Source organism: Stegodyphus dumicola, chromosome 3, assembly GCF_044657685.1.
Source record: "Stegodyphus dumicola isolate Sdum_Otavi_A_Nest chromosome 3, ASM4465768v1".
Classification (NCBI taxonomy): domain Eukaryota; kingdom Metazoa; phylum Arthropoda; class Arachnida; order Araneae; family Eresidae; genus Stegodyphus; species Stegodyphus dumicola.
The window spans coordinates 225226187-225233045 of NC_140770.1; positions in this window are offsets into that span (position 1 = coordinate 225226187).

Below are 6859 nucleotides of genomic sequence, written 5' to 3' on the forward strand. Positions count from 1 at the left end.
GTTTTGACTTTCATGGAAGATACCAAATAATAATCCTGCAATGGTTACTAGAATCATTTAGTTATGATGAAAAGCGTTCGCCACATTTTACAGAACTTTTACTTTCGGGAGACGCCCTGTTGAAATATAAAGCATTTTTGAGCGTGTGTTTGTGCAGAGATCGCTTGGCATATAGTAATGTCGTTCAATAAATATCGATACACTTTAAATTCCCAACGTATGACGTTTCATTAAAGTATGCTTTAATCCAACACAGTTCCACTAATGATAAGAAATACTATCAGCAAGAATTTCGATAAAGCTTCATATGATTATCTAATAATAAAAGGAGTTACTATGTGGTTCCCCTAGTCGTTTTGAGAATGAACTGTTAAACTTAATTGCAATTTTCTTTACGATCCTAACATTTTAAATTAGGATCTTTAGCAATAAGTATGATATAATTTATAATAACACAATGAACTATTAATGGCTAATCAGGAAGCAAGAATCTTCAGTCTGGATGCGTAACACGTCAAATTTAATGTACGTCAGACAGTAGGCTGGTCGCAACCAGTGAAAATGAATAAAATAATAAATACCGTCGTTACCTCTATTATTAAATAATGAAGAATTCTTATGTATGTGTGCATGTATGTATATATGCATGCATGCATGCATCTTACATGTGCAAAAACGGCGGCTCCCACAGGAATCAAATTTTGAAAACATTTAGTCCCATACACGTCATGTGCACCTTCAAGCTCAAATGTTAAGTAATTTAAAAGAAATGTGTTGCCACTACTTGAAATAAAATATTATTATCTTCTGGGCTCCAAAGTGTTGCCGTTCGGCAAAATGTAAGACGCTAATCTTTAAAATTTAATCAACATTACTGTCAGTACTTTGCTATTTAAAAGCAGTATATTGACACTTCCAAAAATAAAATACCGTTATTACCGTTACCGTTATCTTTTACGCGTTAATGTAATGCCAGTGATTTATCCTTTACGCTCCAATGTGTTGCCAGTGACAATACAATGTGTTGCCATAGACCAATATATGAGACTATTTAAAAGAAATAAACGCAGTTTGGATAATATTTCTTTTCCTTCTGAATCTGATTGATTTAAATAAAAATGCATTTGACTAATGACATAGTTAATTAATGTTTTTCTAGATGTCTAGTGTCAGTGAGCTGGAACAATTGATTGAATTAGTTTAATCAAAAAAGCAATACTTTTCATAAAATCCTTAAATATTTTTATAATATCATACTAGCTGGTGCCATTGGAAATTCCTTTAACTGTGCTCATATAAAAACATTATGTACTTTTCTTTTTTATAACTTTGTCAGAGGCTGCCCACGCAAGCGGGTATTTGAAATAAAAAGTGCACAATATGCCTTTTTCTTACTCCTCCGTGACAAAACAATTCCACAGTATATTTCTTTCAGAACATTTTTGAATTTATTTCAGACTTGTATTCCATACAGTTTTCAAATAATTTCATGTGCTCAAGGATAAAAAAAGACGCAAGCGTCATTTTATCAAAATACTTGTGGAAATAAGTTATGCATTGATGTCATAAATCTTTCATAATATAAAATTCACTAAACTCGCACAACATATAAATTAAATAAAATAATTTATAATTCAACCATCGGGCTTTGCGCTCATTTGTTTGGGTGCAGGTCTACGTATGTTCAAAATGATCTACTTTTCGTGGCAAATTTGTACTTCTGTCTTTTCGCAGTTACACAAACTGCCTTACAGATTCTTCATTTTTAATAACATATAAAAATTAAAATCTAGATTCATTTAACATCACAGTTTAAAAATAATATAAAAATCCATTTTTCTGAGCTAACTGGAGCCAACACATTCCAGCTAAGACTTTGGGGGTGATTACTCATCATCAGGCTTGTTTTTTTAAAATAAAAAGGGATAATTTTTGCGCTCCTAATTTATGACAGCATAAGATGACTTTCACCCTTTTCATTTTGAGCTTATTTATCTGAAACACTCGCGAAAAAATCATATATCCTCCTGGAATAATAGCGTTTTTAGGGAGACGGTAGAAATTAGATAGGCAGAGAATGTTTCTCCCTACTACCTTTGATGGCAAAAAATGCCTTAATTTCCTCACATAATTGAAAACCTCCCAGACGTTTCAATAATTTATTTAATTTATGCACTATCAGAGACACCTTTCAATTCAAGGCAAATCGTAATTAAAATAATGCACCTATAAAAGCAAAAATTTTAATTATCATTTCCAGGGTATAGAATTTTCATTTCATATTTGTACGCATATATACAACAGCCAATTATTTTTGTGCGATTAAATATGTATTTGTTTTCAATAATGTGCAAACAAATCCTTACAAATTTTCAAATAACTGATGTTTTGTATTAAAGATTTAATCTTAGTTTAGTTGACTGTTTCAGTTAAACTAACGATTCATAAATTAACATATTCTGTTCATAATTGTGAATTTTATTATTACGGAATGAAGATGAACCGTGTGTAGAAAATGCAGGATGTTCCAAAAATGAAATAAAATTTTAGGAACCAAATATTTAACTTTTGGCAAAATGTTTATGTATCTTTTCCAATCAACTTGACTAACTAACGCTCGATTTTGAAATTTCTATTTTACTACCTGACTCCGCATACGGAATTTGATGGTAGATATTAGAAGTATTTTCTCCAACGGACCTTCTCTTCTTAGGCTGGTAGATGCTCCAGCTCTTCCAAAATGTTGGATGGGTAAGGTTGTGTCCATAGCATTTTTGGAATATCTTTTACAAGGATTTTTGTATCCGGATATGTGAAAATGCAACTATAATCCTCTACGAGACTTGAATATCGGGTCAACCATTGCACTACCTCCTTTCACAACAAAATCACAAACAACCAAAATGAAACAGTCTTGAACAGTAGAGATGACCAGTAGAGTAAAATCTGTACGAATCTCTGCTTGTTTGTTTGTGACGTCATTGCCTCCAGAGTGGAGGAGAGTTAATATTTGTGAGAGATTCCCAGAATTTCAAAAATTTATGGGAAGTCATTTCGACCATTTTCATCTTAACTTTAATTTTCGCACTCATTTTTCTAAGTAGCAACAGTCTCGCTCACTGGTGATAAAAATCTGCTTATTTCTAAAAGTGTTGTCACTGTTCCCTTTCACATCGTAGAGTTTGTTATTGAAAAATCTGTACGTTTTACAAAATATGAAATAAAAATAGATTGCCAAGCATTAAATATATTATTTCGATATGAGGCCATATTTTGACGTTGACTAAAGCACGTGACGTCATTGTATATCGAAAATTTTTCGTTAATGTCAGCATTTTAAATAAATAGCTGCTGTTGGCAACGTTTTTGCTTCAGGTTAGAATAATCGATACGATATGTTAATGCCACGTTAATTCTTTTATTTACATTGTGAAAAATTGTTATATGTTATAATAATTGTTATAATAATAAATATGTTGTTTTCCAAAACATGTAGGGTAGTGTTAAAAGTTGTAACACACTAAAGCCTCTTTAAAATGACAGCTGCCGGCTTACGATGATTTTGCGTCTTTTGTGAAGGTAGTCGCCTTAGAGAAGCTACAATCAGTTACCGATGATTATTTATATTCCATGTGTTACACGTTCGTATCAGACTGAATGCACAGACCCGATTTAAACTTGACCAAATTTATTTATCAATAACAGTTCCCAGTTCTGCAATTTTTCGCACAAAAGTACTCGTACAACTTTTCTTAGTGTACAGTCAGTAGTTACCAATTCAAACTATTAAGAATATCTCTTTCGGTGCTCAAGTCTTCGTACTAACAGAAGCTGCATACTCCTCTCCATATGATGCTGCCGAACATACATATTTTGGTTTTGTTTGAACCTCCCTAGAGAGGATATTTATGCCAATCTCCTCCTTGTTGCCAACATTTTTAGAGTCATCGGTCCTTTGGACCTTGTTTGACTACGTCTGAATTCAGAGGAAAAGCAACAAGAATATTGAACACAAAAACTATGCAAAGCCCATCTAAAAGAGAAGCTCGCATAGTGGTCTCCCACTACTCTGAACTTTGCATTGTGAACTCTCAGTACTCTTAATTAAACTGAAAACTGATCTTGGAATTTTGTTTCTACTGGCTTCTACATTAAGATGTATTTACCAGTCCATCATAAAAGATCTCTGGAGTTTTTCACGGCATTTAAACATTATGTGCAATCACGCAGTCAATCCCAATGAACAAAAAGAGAGTATTGTAAGGGTGATACGATGATATCTTGATATTGATTGTGCCGTTGTCTGTCAGCTTGAACGTGAATTGTGGTTGTGGTCGCTTGAGGATATAATTCAATGCAAAACAAAATTTACGATAAAACATAGATATAATTCAAAAATATTTGCAGAATAATATAGTTGGAACTTAAAATTTTCGGGATCAAGCACAGAAATCCTGATCTTCAAATTTCTAGAGAAGTGCCCTCCTGTTGCCTCCTTTTGCACATGAAGACCTCACTTACATGACAGTATGCGAAATGCTGAATGCGTGCGATCTAGAATAATCTGATTCTCGAGCAGAGAGAAAATCGTGGAGGATATATACAAAATTACCATTACGCATTACGGTGAATAGTTCTCTGTCTTTCAAAGTATTTTCATCTGCGGGATTATAGCCGATAATTCGTGTAATTGCAGCATATTGCGAGTTCTTCATTTTACTGCAGAAGTTATGCGCTATAGCAAGATTGGGATTTGGAAGAGTTCGGAATTTTTGTTCGGTGTGTATTTAAGAATTTCTAACTTACTGAAAACTTATGCCCTCTCAGTTCAGATATAGTTTTTCCTCGTCCACCGAGACATTTTTAGTGACTTCGATTTCTCGAAACTGCTATAATGTATACACAATTACAGATACATAATGCTGGGAAAAGTTACGTAGGTATCACACCAGACACTATATCATCAATTTTCTTAGATAAATATATACTTCAATGTTAAATACATTAACCTCTTTACCCCTACGTTTTCAGCTATGCTTGGTATTCTGACGCTTTTTATAGTAAAGGTACTACAATTTACAAATAATTTCACTAAAATTATTTATACTTAAACAAAATTAATACCACGAGGCATATGGTCACTTTCAGAAATGATCGATGGATGGAGGTGTTCCCCATGAGAGCTTTCAATATGTATCCATCGGATCTGGGATGTAACTTTTCTTTTATCATTAACTAGTGAAACAACATGATGATGGGAATAATTTTTATAAAAAAATAATCTCGTACTATTAGCTCTTGACAATATAATTTCTAAAGATAATGCGAAAAGAAGCTTTCTATATTAAATACGTATGCCCGTTTATATATTTAAAAAAATTTTATTTTTTTTGTTCTTAGAGTACTTCGACTTTATCCTCTTTATAGATTAAAAAAGCCATCAATCAAATAGTTGCCTCTGTCTGTTATAAATTAGGTCCAAGATAAAAGTATGAAGCGGACGTCATGCTGAAGATAGAAAAACTGCCTTAAGTGAGTGACATCTCGCTGTTTCATTCGATAAATTTCGTCGAACATATAACTAAAGCAAACATCTAAGGAAACAGAAAAGGAAGAAATCCGAGATTTATTCTCAGGTAAACAATTACTCTAAGAAGCGATCTGTACAACAGCTAAAGAAAGAAATTGTGGTTTATTTTTGTACTGAAAGAGAATTCATTTAAGGAACTTTATTAAAACTTAAACCCACCACCGGAAATTTAGATCAAAAGTCAAAGAATCAAAAAATAATATGACCCAGCAATTAATTACTGACAGAGAAGACAATTGCTTGAAATCAATAATACAGCGAACAGCAGAAGTCCTCAAAAATGATAGAAAATTTACTGCTGTTTTATCGAAATTCTATGTTTGAGTAAGTAAAGGAGTTTTAAGTTAAATACCTTGCTATTCAAGGAATCTGAAAGCACAAACGATAACCCGAGGAAGTAAATAGATTCTACAATAAATATGGTTAGCAATAAAAATTTAATTTGCTTTTGTTAAAGAAAATTTATTTCCTCATTCCCCACGAGAGTTGTAAAATGTAAGGAAAGAAAAACACATCAACTTTAGATAACATAAATAAAAGTCTTAAGAAATAAAGACTTGAAACAGGAAGGAAGGTTAAAATGAAACCAAAAAAAATCTTAGATTAGCGCAGATTTTGAATAATTGTTAATTTCATAGACAATTAGATAAAATTCCTAGTCTTCAGCAACTAAACAAGCTTTACAAAAATGGGAAAAGAAACTACAAGGATTTTCCGAAGGCAATAAGAGGAGAAAATCGGAAACAAATGTAGAGCTATCCATCAAAGGAAAAACATCTTCGCCCATCCCATTTTTGTAAGACTTCTTTTAAAGAAGACGATCCTGGCACAGGCAAACCAGAGGATAAGAGCTCCATTTCCTGTCGAGTTAGAAACTGCCTTACATAGATTAAGTGCCCATACCTGGAGAGGCTATCCAAGAGGGCGCCACTTCCCTCGGCTAATCCAGGGGGACTTCACATGTCAGACATCATCTGCCCCCAAGTCTTGACCGAGGGGCTCCAATCCACCAGACAACCTTCAATATCTGACCATGTAACGTCCCCACATCCAAGGGGCAGACAAGATAGTACCAGTATGGTCTCCGCAAAGCCTGAACCAACCACCGAATAAACGATGGCTCTAGCCCTGTGAAAATTGATTATTTACCCCAGAGGTCGAGGCTGTCTAAGCATAGGTCTAGCCAGTTTCTTGGACAGAACCCCGAGTCTCCTCTCATAAATGGACGGTTCCTGTAATTCCAACCCGGTTGAGCCCTAGGGATGGTGT